Source organism: Hyaena hyaena, unplaced genomic scaffold, assembly GCF_003009895.1.
Source record: "Hyaena hyaena isolate Hyena2069 unplaced genomic scaffold, ASM300989v1 scaffold_798, whole genome shotgun sequence".
Taxonomy (NCBI): Eukaryota; Metazoa; Chordata; class Mammalia; order Carnivora; family Hyaenidae; genus Hyaena; species Hyaena hyaena.
In genome coordinates this window covers 13,908-27,869 of record NW_024081428.1, presented here as the reverse complement: position 1 = coordinate 27,869, position 13,962 = coordinate 13,908, and the positions used below count along the sequence as shown (strand labels likewise).

The following is a 13,962-nucleotide window of genomic DNA, read 5'->3' as shown; positions in this document are numbered from 1 at the left end:
GTTTGGTTTAAACACACACACATTTTCAGTTGTGGGGAAGCTTATGTTATATTCCATGCACTGTTCTGAAAGGGTTAAGAGCCACCAGCCCAAACAACTGAACTACTTTATTAGTCTTCAAGACAGGCAGAAAAAAGTTACATTTAGTGGCACAAACAGTATTCCTATATAATATCAAAAGCACGTGATATTCTGCAGCAACTGGGAATACATAGGGATTGGCAGATTGTCCTTTTTTAGAACTAATTTCATAAGAAGAGTTTATGAAGGTTCATATTTTACCATTATCAATTACACTGAAGAGTAACAGGCTACTTTTGGGCTAATTTGACTCCCTTGAATAACCTAGCTGGTTAACTGGTTACTAACAATTTGGTTATTAGGCCAATCAAGTCTACAAGAAAGGAAGCTGATATTCAAATTACAAGTTATTGTCTGAGCCATTCAAATGATTTATTTTCAACATAAACATATACACTCAACATAAGACATTTAATTAAAGCATTCACCATCAACAAAACCAAGACAGCTTCTATTCTTCTAGGGCTTAGGCTTTGTCCAGAATTCCTTAAACATAGAATAGCCCATAGCAAGAGTCATTGTACCCACAACAAAGCCTTGAGCTGCCCTGTGCACGTGGATCAGGTGAACTGACATTTTAGAATTTCCACTGCTCTTCAGTTCATATTGTGTATAAATGATAGCTGCCAAGAGCCACCATTCTGACAGGAACAAAAGGTGCTTCTCTAGCTTTTTCAGTAAGTTTAAATCCCTGGTCATCATATGAAGAAAGAGAAATATCTGACCAGCTGACATAGTGACTGAAGAATCAATCCTCCTTGAATACAGGACCTCTGAAGCTCCAACTAACAGATAATTCCTTCTTTCTTTCTTCCTTCTTTCCTTCTTCCTTCTTTCCTTCTTCCTTCCTTCCTTCCTTCCTTCCTTCCTTCCTTCCTTCCTTCCTTCCTTCCTTCCTTCCTTCCTTCCTTCCTTTATCTCTCTCTCTCTCTTTTTTAACAGAGAGAGATAAGATGTGAGCAGGGAGAGGGGCAGAGGGAGAGAGAATTCTATCTCAAGCAGTTTCCACATTCAGCATGGAGCTCAATGCGGGGCTCAATCCCATGTCCCTGGGATCATGATCTGAGCTAAAATCAAGAGTTTGTTGCTCAATCGACTGAGTCACCCAGGCGCCCCAATCTTTATTACCAATAGATGCAATACCCTTAACCAAATATTTGGAAGCTGAATTCAGCAATATAATAGATGAATAACATGTCATAAACAAATGGATTCTATTCCACGCATGCTAAATTTGTTCATGACTTGAAAATTAATATAATTAGTTGCATTAAAATAAATACTATATCAATACATTATCTAAAGATTTGATAATATTAAAAAAATAAATAAAAAGAAAACATAAAAAAAGATTTGATAATATTCAAAATCATTCAGCATTTTAAAAAAACTTTTGAAAACAAGAAAAGCATGTACATCCTAAATATACCAAAAATGTATCCATGAAGACACAAAAACAAATCTTATACTTAATGACGAATTATTAAAAAATTTATTCATAAAGTCAACAATAATACAGATATACTCACTATGCAAGTTCTATTCAATAGTATATTGAAGTGGTAGGCAATTGTAATCAGGCAAGAAAGCCTTATAGAATGACAGTTAAAGAAATAAGAAATTTAAAAAATATATGTATTAAGCCTTCATTATTCACAGGTGACTTGACTGTGATTATAGAGTATCAGAAAGTATCTAAAATATGTTAACATTAATAAGAAATTTAATCAGATTTCCAGACTTAAAAAACAACATCACAAGCCATGAATCATTTCTATTCATGACAAACAATATAAAAATTAAAATGTTGAATTATTCAATTTTTAATAGATTAACAAAATCAAGTATCTAAAATTAAATTTAATGCAAGATTTTCAAACTCATATGCTGAAAACTTTATGACATTAGTGATAGGTTTCTGTGGAAACCTTCTTAAATAGAGGAATATAGCATATTTGTGAATTGGAATGTTGACCATTTCAGTACTATAAATTTCCCCAACTCATTTATAGATCTAATACTATCCAGATTAGGATTCAAACTGGTGCTTGTATGTATGTGTGTATGTATATGAAGAAACTGACAAGTTATTTCTACTATGCATAAACAATAGGAATATAAATAACAAAGAACAGTAAAGCCAAATCAAGGAAAAAATCTAGAGGATCTCTATAACCAGATATTAAGATCATAGTAACTATTATAATTAAGAAGGCATTAATAGAGTTTAGAAAGAAATATATCTAAATTCACATTACAGTACAGGACACTGGGAATGAATGATTATTCTATAAATATGCTAAGTCACTTGGATAGTTACGTTATCCAAATTAATATTAATCTCAAACTCATACCATAAACAAAAATCAATTATAGACAGAATATAAATCTAAACATGGAAGCTAAAACAACAAAGCTTTTAAAAGGAAAATGGAAGACTAACCTTATTATCTTAGGTAATCAAAGATTTCTTTAAAAAGACAAAAGAATAAGCATCCAAAAAATGGCAGCTTGGACCATAGTAAAATTTATTTGGTGAAAATGCATAAAGAATGGAAATATTAGTTAAATTCACATTAAATTAATATATCTTTCATAATTATATTAAATATTTAATATGCTACATTACATGCATATATATGCGTCTTGGACCAAAAATAAATGTAATAAATAAAAACAAACTCTTACAAATCAATATTACAAAGTTAGAAAACAAAAGAAAAAAATAGAAAAATACTTGAACAGACCCTTCAAAAGTGAAATATTCAAGAGGCAAATGAATATATGAAAAGTGCTCAAATATATTAGTCTTTAAGGAAATGTAAAATAAAATAGACTAAAACCACTGTATATCCACCAGAAGTTTAAAAATAAAAGAGAAAAACAATTTCAAGTGTTGGTGATTGTGGAAAAAAATTTGAATTCTCATATGCTGCTTCCAGTTTAAATTTGCACTACTTACAAAATTGCTTTGCTGTACTTTTACAACTTAATACACATATATCCTATGAACCAACTATTACCATCCCACAAATAAATATGTAAAAATATATTTGCCAAAAGAGCAACATTACTCATAGTAGTAGTATGTAATATAAATTGGGAAAATAACCCAAATATTCATCAGCATGACAATAAACAAAATGATATATTTATACAATGGCTTACTATTTAGTAAAGATAAATAAAAAGAATTATATCTTTGTGCTACGACATGGATATATCACACAAACATAATGTCGATAGATCAAGATGCAAAAGAGACAGGCTATATATATTTGATATATATATGAATGCATATATGTATTTTATATATATTGAAAATGTAAAAAAAAAAAAGCAGCAGCAACATACTAATGCAGGAGGGAAGAAGTCAGGATAAAGATTACACTTCTGAGATGATACTGATTGCAAAAGATAAGCATAATATGGAAACTTCTGGAATGCTGGTAAAGTTCTCTTCTTTGCAATCTCTTCTGAGAGCATGGGTTGCATCTCAAGAAAGCACAAGTTTTAACAGGAAAAAATAGAAGCAAATAATACATTTTTTAAAAGTTAAGCACCCATTTATCATTAAAAATGGAGGAAATAGAAGAGAAAAAAACTTTATAACATTAACTATTAAAGCAGCAAACATCTTACTAAATAGTAATACTTAAAAGTAGTCTATTTTAAATCAAGTGCAAGACTATCACCCTTGGTAATGCTAATTTTCCTGGAAGTCTTAGCTCAAGTAATATGTAAGCAAGTAAACATGAGTAGTTTAAGGGATGGAATGTAATAATAACTTTACTGCAGTTATGCACATAAAGTATTATTATTTAATTAGAAAATCTAAGGTACTAAATCAATGGTAGAATCACCAGGAAGACCAAGTTCTTAGGGAGGCATTATCTGGTATTAGTGAAGATTCTAAATTCTAGAGATCAACTGCATGGATTCAAACATCAGCTCTTCCTCTTATTAACGACACATGTTATTATGTTCCCTGTACCTCAGTTTCATCATTAGTATAACATAGACAAGATTTCCCACCAGTAGCAATATATGAATTGATATACAGACAGTACATTAAGAACATCATCTATCACATAGTATCCCCCATATAACTGGTTGTCGTTATTGTTACTACTACTACTACTGCTACTACTGTTACTACCAACTACTACTACAAAGTGCATACAATGTGCATAATATTCAAGAACGGAAATGAATAATGTGTCCATAATTAGAGACTAAATATCATAAGAATGTCAATTTTCTACAAATTAATCTATAAACTGGATGCAATTCTGATCCAAATCCCAAAAATGATTTTCAAAGCTGACAAGTAAACCACAAACCCATGTGGAATAATGAAGGGCAATGCATAGCAGAGACTAATTTAAAGCTATAGCAAAAGGAGAAGCATTCATCCTGTCAAATATTAAGACACTTAGTAATACCAGCTGTGTGATGATGGGACAGGGACAGACAAACAATGAAGCCATGATTCATAGCCTCACATGTGAATACAGATGTATCTGGTAGCAGTGCCTTTACATATCAGTGGGAAAACTCTACAGTATCTAACTCAGTAGATGATGTTGGAACATCATTGATCATATATAGGAAAATTAGTCATACCATATACAAAGCCGATTCTATTTTTCATATGATATATGGATGATAGCACTAGGAGACAGAACACCATATCTGGCCAAATTCAATCTCACATTAGTGCCTCAGAGAGGTCTACAAAAGAAAGATAACATCATGTTGCTGAAATATTCTCATTTCATTTTGAAGGAGGATGAACAGAGAAATGGGGAGCTGATTATGATTCCATGTATACATTTTTTAATTCATGACACAATGGGGGAAGTATGAAACTAACTTAATTTTGAGCCTCTATAACTACCATTGAAATTTAGATAGGTCCTCAACAGTGGAAATCTGTGTTTTGGGTTTGTGTGTTTATGTTTTAATTACTTTTCCCCTTTATCTTTTATATGAACCTGTATTTCATAAATGGGATTCATTCTGTGCAGTTCTGATGTGTCCAAATGTCAAAGTTAGGCATGTAGCATCAAATTTATTTTACGGCAAACTGACTGCTTTAGATATGAGCATATAATGCAAAGTAGACCTATTACAGCTTTCAAAAATAGATATTGGAGGGGCGCCTGGGTGGCTTAGTTGGTTAAGCTCCGACTTTCGCTTAGGTCATGATCTCGCGGTTCGTGGGTTCGAGCCCCGCGTCGGGCTCTGTGCTGACTGCCAGCTCGGAGCCTGGAGGCTGTTTCAGTCTGTGACTCCCTCTCTCTCTGACCCTCCCCTGCTCACGCTGTCTCTCTCTCTCTCTCTCTTAGAAATAAATAAAACATTAAAAAATTTAAAAAAAAAATAGATATTGGAGGGGTGCCTGACTGGCTCAATCAATAGAGCTACAACTCTTATCCTCAGAGTCATGAGTTCAAGCCCCATATTGGGCATAGAGCCTACTTTAAAATAATAATTAATTAATTTAAAAAGAGAGAGAGATGAAGAGAGGTTGGAGAAGCAGCATACTACTCACCAGAATATGTAGATTTAAAAGCATTGTAAGCCTGAGTTGAAGGGCTGTGATCTTTGGCACGATGCAGCCAACACAGAGGAAATTCAACCCAAGAGAAATAAAAGTAAGACAGCTTCCTGATGACATAACAACGCACTTCAACCAGACTTGGCAGAAACCAGTAATCCTCTTTGGTCTTACCACTTTATGTGTTGAATTTAGCTATTGAAGTCTTTTACTATTGTCACCATAAAAAATTATAATTTGGGTGAGTTAAACATTAAATTAAGGCCACATACTTATAGAAGAATGATTATAAAATTGATTGCAAATGTCAATAAGGGGCTAGAAGTTGAACAGGTTTCATTCAGGATGAATTTGTTAATACATGTGTTTATTGTCCTTTTAGTAATCTTGTTTTTATTAGGCAAGATCAACTAACTGCTGCAACAAATGGAGGCCAAAATAAGTAGCATATAACATACTGCAAGTCTATGTTCCTCTTAAGTTCATATGTTGAAATCTTAACCCGTAATGTGATAGGATGTGGTGGTGGGACCTCTGAGAATTTACTAGGTAATGAAGTGAAGCCCTCATAAGCAAGATTATTTCCTTCATGAAAAGAGGGCAGAAAATGACAAAGCTCATTTCAACTAGCTGAGGATACAAAGTCTAGTCAGTGACTTCTCTGGGCTCAATCATGGTGGCATTCTGATCTCAGACTCCCAGCCTCCAGAACTACAGGTAATAAATTTTTATTGATAAGCCAACCTATCGATGGTACTTTGTTAAAGGTGCCATAACTAAGACATGGCAAAAATGTATTAGAAGCTCATTTTTTGCTCATAAAAGTAAATAGATCAGCAGAGCAATCTTCTTCCAAATGGCCAAAAGAATTTCTGCCACTGTCACCTTATGTCACACAAGGCCTCTCTGGGAGTGCTCCGCATTCCAAATCAACAGGAAGCAAATAGAGTTTAGAGGAGCATGCATGGGAGTTTTACTTGGCCGAGACTGGTAATGTTATATTTCAGCTGTGCTCATACTTCATTGATTAGAACTCAGGAAATGTCCACATAAAAGAGCAAGCGAGATGAGAAAATTTTACCTCTGGAATCAAGAAGTGGATAACAGGGGTTCCGAGGTGGCTCAGTTGGTTAATCATCTGACTCTTGATTTCAGCACAGGTCATGATCACAGTTCATGAGATCAAGCCCTGCATCAGGCTCTGCACTAACAGCATGGGCCCTGCTAGGGATTCTCTCTTTCCTCTCTCCCTGCCCTCCCACCTCAAATAATAAATTAATTAAAAAAAAAAAAAAAAAAGAAGCAGTATTGAGCAGTTACAAATCCTGTACAAACCACCTTTCTGTTTGTAAACACGGGGCACACAGCTGCCAATAAGAATCAAACAATGCTGCTGGCAGGGCCTATAAGGCACTATTTCCTCAAATTTACTCACTTTGACCTCCTGTAGGGAAAGTTCCTTTATTATATCCACATTCCTGACCAAAAGGAACTTCCTTGTTTATTGTTCTCTAGGATATCAGGTTCTACTCTCTTGGAGACACTTACTTGTTCATTAGTTTTGGAAACTATACACATTGCACAAGCTATGTCCTTCTTGTAGGAGTCTACAGATTGTTTTGACTCAATTTTTTAAAATTTTATATATTTATTTTTTTAGTCCTAAGCAGTCTTAGAAAAAAACGGTATAGTAGGCACAAAATGTTGATCTTTAAGTGATCAGGGATTTTCATAAAGCTAGAATTACTAAGTGAGTGTGCTATCAATGAAAGGTGACCAAGGAAACAAAAATATATATCATTGGTATATGGGGAAATGACACTTTACTTCAAAGGGAAGCAAGGCTCTGTTTTAAAAATAGGGCTAAAACAATTAAACATATGGCTTGGGGAGTGGCTGCACAACTATTAAAATCAGATACATATATTTTCATAAAGATATACATACATACATGTGAACATAATTTGTATGAATCAATGGTTATAGCAATACATAAAAATTTTAAAAAGAAAAATAATATACTATTTTACTACCATTAAATTCATACTAAAAACTGACACACACAGTACAAGGAGGTTCCAGTTTCTAGCTCCCTATGTAGAGAGCTTTAAAGTCAACAGTCCATCTTAACAAGTAAAATCGAACAAAGTGAAAAACGAACAACTCTTCTTGGAGCCATAAGAAAGAGGAGAACACAGGGCAAACTGCTGACCCCCAAATTAGAGAGACAAACAGGCAAACACAGATGTCTTAGTTTACTAGAGCAGAGACTCAAAAGCAGAAACTTCGATAAGAAACCAGGGCCAGGTAAGAAAAACTGAACTATATTGACGAATTGCTGGAGGCTCAGTACAGACAACTCTGAGAATTAAAATCATAAACATCTTCCACAATATTGTGAGCTTTACTTCCAACAGCCTGGCCAGATTCCCACGGTAAATATTGGAAAATAATCTCCCAGGGCTTCCAGCAGGAGGAGAAGAAAAGAAATAATGTTTATTTTATTTTTTTAACATGATCATTTTTTTTATTATGGCAAAACGTATCTGACAAAAAATTTTGTGATTTCTATTAAGCATTTTTAAGTGTATAATTCCACAGCACTAATTATGTTCATATCACTGTGCAACCATCACACTGTTTCCAAAACTTTTTCATAGAGAAATATGGTCATTTTTATTTATTTATCTATCTACTTATTTATTTAAATTTTCCATTTTTTCCTTTTTTTTTCAAAGTTTTATTTAAATTCTTGGGGCGCCTGGGTGGCTACTCAGTTAAGCATCCGACTTCGGCTCAGGTCATGATCTCACAGTTCAAGCCCCACGTCAGGCTCTGTGCTGACAGCCAGCTCAGAGCCTGGAGCCTGTTTCAGATTCTGTGTCTCCCTCTTTCTCTGACCCTCCCTTGTTCACGCTGTTTCTCTCTCTCAGAAATAAATGAAAACATTAAAAAATAAAATAAAATAAAATAAAAAAGTCTAGTTAGTTAACATATAGTATAATATTGGTTTCAGGAGCAGAATTTAATGAATCATCACTTACATATAACACCCAGTGCTTAACATGACAAGTGCCCTCCTTAAAAACCATCATCCACTGAACCCATCCCCCACCCAACTTCTCTACAGCAACCTTCATTTTGTTATCTATATTTAAGAGTCTCTTACAGTTTCTTCCCTCTCTTTCTCTTTTCCATTCCCCTATGTTGCTCTGTTTCATTTCTTAAATTCTACAGTTGAGTGAAATCATATGGTATTTGTCTTTCTCTGACTGACTCATTTCACTTAGCATAATACCCTCCAGTTCCATCCACATTGCCATGTTGTTATAAATGCCAAGACTTCATTCTTTTTGATGACTGAGTAGTATTCCATTGTATATTTATATATACATACATATACAAATTTCTTCATTCACTCATCAGTTAATGGATATTCGGGCTCTTTCCATAGTTTGGCTATTGTAGATAATGCTTTTTATAAACATCAGGCTACATGTGTTCCATTGAATCATTATTTTTGTATATTTGGATAAATACCTAGTAACACAATTGCTGGGTCTAAGGTAGTTCTATTTTTAACATTCTGAGTAAACTCCAAACTGTTTTCTAGAGTGGCTATATGAGTTTACATTCCAACCAACAGTGTATGAGGGTTCCACTTTCTCCACATCCTCGCCAACATCTGTATTTTCCTGTGTTGTTAATTTTAGACATTCTGACAGGTGTGAAGTGATATATCATTGTAGTTTTGATTTGTATTTCCCTGATAATAAGTGAGGATGAGCACCTTTTTATCTGTCTGTTGGCCATCTGGATGCTTTCTTTGAAAAAATGTATATTCATGTCTTCTGGCCATTTCTAACTTGGATTAATTGTTTTTGGTGTGTTGAGATTAATAAATTCTATAGAGGTTAAAAGATATTAAAAGATAATAACCTTTTATCAGATAGGTCATTTGCAAATATCTACTCCCATTCCATTGGTTGCCTTTTAGTTTTGCTGATTGTTCCCTTCACTGTGCAGAAGCATATTACCTTGGTCAAGTCTTAACAGTTTATTTTTGCTTTTGTTTCCTTTGATGCCAGAGACAAGTCTACTAAGAATTTGCTATAGCTCAGGTCAAAGATTGCTGCCAAATTGATAAATCCCTAGCCAGATTTATCAAAAAGAAAAGAGAAAGGACCCAAATAAGTAAAACCTTAAATGAAAGAGAATAGATCACAACTAATGTTGCAGATATGCAATTAGAAGAGAATATTATGAAAAATTATATGCCAATACATTAGGCAATCTGGAAGAAAATGGACAAATTCCTGGAACCATACAAACTACCAAAACTGAAACAATAAAAAAATAGAAAATTTGAACAGACCCATAATCAGTAAATAAATTGAATCAGTAATCAAAAATCTCACAACAAACAAGAATCCAGGGCCAGATGGCTTCACAGGGGAATTCTACCAGACATCTAAAGACAAGTTATATCTATCCTTTTCAAACTATCAAAAAAAAAAAAAAAAAGAAAAGAAAAGAAACAGAAGGAAAACTTCCAAATTAATTCTACAGGGTCAGCATTACCTTGATTCCAAAACCAGACAAAGACTCCACTAGAAAGGTGAATTACATGCCAATATCCCTGATGAACATGGATGCAAAAATTCTCAACAAGATACTGGCAAACTTAAACCAATGGTACATTAAAAGATCATTCACCACTCTCAATGAGATTTATTCCTGGGTTGCAAGGGTGGTTGCTTCAATATGTGCAAATCAATCAACATGATACACCACATTAATATAAGAAAGGATAAAAATCATATGATCTTCTCAGTAAATACAGAAAAAGCAATTGACAAAATACAGCATCCATTTTTGATAAAAATACTCAACAAAGTAGGGAGAAAGGGAACATACCTCAATATCATTAAGGCCGTATACAAAATTTCTACAGCTAATATCATTCTCAATTGGGACAAACTGAGAGCTTTTCCTCCATGGTAGGGAACAAGACAGAGTTATCCACTCTTACCATTGTTATTTCACATAGTACTAAAATCCTCAGCCCCACAATCAAACAATAAAAAGAAATAAATAGGCAAGGAAGAAGGCAAACTTTCACTATTCACAGATGTTATACTCTATGTAGAAAACTCATAAAACTCAACAAAAAATTTCTAGAACTGATACATGAATTCAGCAAAGTTGCATGATACAAAGTCAACATATAGAAATTTGTTGCATTTCTATACATCAATAATGAAGCTTCAGAAAGAGAAAGCAAGGAATTTACCTCCAAAGAGGTAAAGGATCTGTATTCTGAAAACTATAAAACACTTATGAAAGAAATGGAGGATGACAAAAAGAAATGGAAAAGTATTTCATGATTATAGATTGGAAGAACAAATGAATGTTGTTAAAATGTCTAAACTACCCAAAGCAATCTATACATTTAATGCAATCCCTATCAAAAGGCCATTAGCACTTTTCACAGAGTCAGAACAATTCTAAAATTTGTATAGAGCCACAAAAGACCCCCAATTGCCAGAGCAATCTTGAACAAGTAAACCAAAGCTGGAAGCATCACAATTCCAGACTTCAAGCTATATTACAAAGATGTAGTCATCAAGACAGTATGGTGCTGGCACAAAAACAGACACATAGATCAATGGAACAGAATAGAAAACCTAGAAACAATCTACAACTCTATGGTCAACAATCTTCAACAAAGCAGGAAAGAATAACCAATGGAAAAAAAGACAGTCTCAACAAATGGTGTTGGGAAAACATGACAGCAACATGTAGAAGAATTAAACTGGACCACTTTCTTACACCATACACAAAGAAATAAATTCAAAATGAATGAAAGTCCTAAACATGAGACAGAAAATCATCAAATCTTAAAGAAGCTGTTTTTAAATACTCCAAAGCATGCTGTTCTTCTTAACGAGTTCTGCTCCAATGTGAAACTACTTAACCAGAGCCTATCCCACTGGGGTATTACCAGAGCATAATTGGCCTAAGGAAGGCAAATATCCAATACCAGCCCACTCTAACTAACGTATTCCAACTAAGGAGAGAGAAATGAAATGAGAAACATTTGTAAAGTTTACAGTCCAGATGCACAACCTACTAAAAGATTAAGCCTTAATTGTAGAACTATAAAATGTTTCCCCTCCCCTGACACCTCACCATGCATTACTAAAAGCCTATTTATAGTAGTTACTTTAATTTAATATATCATGTCTGACTATCACGGAAAATTATTAAGACATTATATAGAGAGAGATGTATATATACATACATATAATTTTAATTATAAAGAATTATAAAAGGATGATATATATACATACATATAATTTTAGGTAACAGAGCAAGAATCAGAACCAGACATGGCAGAGATGTTGGGATGTCAGGCAAGGAATTTAGAACAATTATAATTAATATGTCAAGAGTTTTAGTGGATAAAGAATACAATGCGCAAGAAAAAATGGACAAGGAAGCAGAGAGGCAGAAATACTAAAGAGTAAAAAAGAAATGCTATAGATTAAAAAACCTGTAACAGAAATAAAACTTGCCTTTGATGGGGCTTATTAGTATATTGGACACAGGTGAGGAAAGGCTCTCTGGTATCAAAAGAATGCTCTAAAACTGAAAAGCAAAGACTGAAAAGACTAAAAAAGCGGAACAGAAAACCTAAGGACTGTAGAACAACTACAAAACGTGTCACATACATAATGGGATTACATAATGGGATTACCAGAAGGAAAGGAGAGAAAGGAACAAAATAAATATTTGAAATAATAATGACTGAGGATTTCCCCAACTTAATGTCAGATACCAAAACCCATATCCAGAAGGTTCAGAGAACACCAATGCGATAAATGCCAAAAACTTCAGGTAGGAATTAATGAGGGAGCATAAGGCGAGCCCACAGGCCACAAACACCACCCCCCCTCCCACCCAGGTGGGATATGTGTGATATTCCTCAGACACAGGCTGCCCAAGAACAAAGGAATGGGGAAAAACCAATGGTTAACTGTTAGAGCTCACAGTCCTGCAGGACCTAAGCCCCCATCACCCCTCCATAGTGCTGTGGGAAACAAAGGCAGAAGGAAATGGCATACAGAACTAAATTTCTTTATAACCTGCAGCCCATTGACAAATGCTTGAGGCAGGCAGAGTAAAAAGTTTCTACAGAACTCCTCACTATTTTAATGTTAATGGTTTGCTGGAGGGAAAACCACCTAAGCCTGACAATAGCTAGGCCTGCAGTACTCTGTGAGTCTTCTTTCTCATATGAAAATCTCACTAAAAACTTCCCTCGGACTTTAACTCCACAAACCCCACAGTATATAACTCTCTTCATGGTGCCAGGGCAGCTCTTCCTGCCCATGAGTCCTGTCTCCATGCTTCAATAAAAACATTTTTTTGCACCAAAGACATCTTCAAGAATTCTTTCTTGGTCATCAACTCTGGACCACACAAACCCCACTGTCACCCCAAAAACCTCATCAGGAATATAATTTTCAATTTACAGAAAATCAAAGATAAAGAAAAAAAAATCCTGAAAAAAAAAAGAAAAAAATCTTACCTATAAAGGAAAAAAATCATATTCCACTTCTCTTCAGAAACCATCCAAGCAAGAATAGAGTGGAGTGAAATATTTAAATTGCGAGAGAAAAAGTGTTACCAGCTTTGAATTCTATAACTTGTGAAATTATCCTTGAAAAATGAAGGAGAAATAAAGATGTTCTCAATCAAAACTGAGGAAATTTGTTGCAAAGATAAATGCCATTCAAGAAATGTTACTTAGAAAGAAAACAATATAGATCAGAAACTTGACTTTTTTTTTTTAATGTTTATTCATTTTTGAGAGACAGAGAGACAAAGCACAAGGAGGGCAGGGGCAGAGAGAGAGGGAGACACAGAATCCGAAGCAGGCTCCAGGCTCAGAGCTGTCAGCACAGAGCCTGATGCGGGGCTCAAACCCACGAAGCATGAAATCATGACAACTAAAGTTAGATACTTAACCAACTGAGCTACTCAGGCACCCCTTGAATTTATTTATTTATTTATTTATGCCAAAGGAAGAGTACCAAAGAAGAAATAAGTGAAGATAAAACAACTTTTATTTTTTTATTCTTAATTAAGTTCATAGAAATATGTTTATTCAAAATAAGAATAGCAACAGTGTTCAATTATATATGCTTATATATGTGTGTATATATTCTTATGTAAGATTATATATAAGTGAAATGAATGACAGTAATGATATAAGAAACAGGAGGAAAAAGTAAGGATTTGTTAATATAAGA

The 13,962-nt window shown here is 34.1% G+C and overlaps 1 pseudogene; it reads right to left on the bottom strand.

Moving 5' to 3' along the window:
- Positions 1-540: 540 nt before the first annotated feature.
- On the bottom strand, positions 541-809 carry LOC120221645 (annotated as a pseudogene).
- Positions 810-13,962: the final 13,153 nt, after the last annotated feature.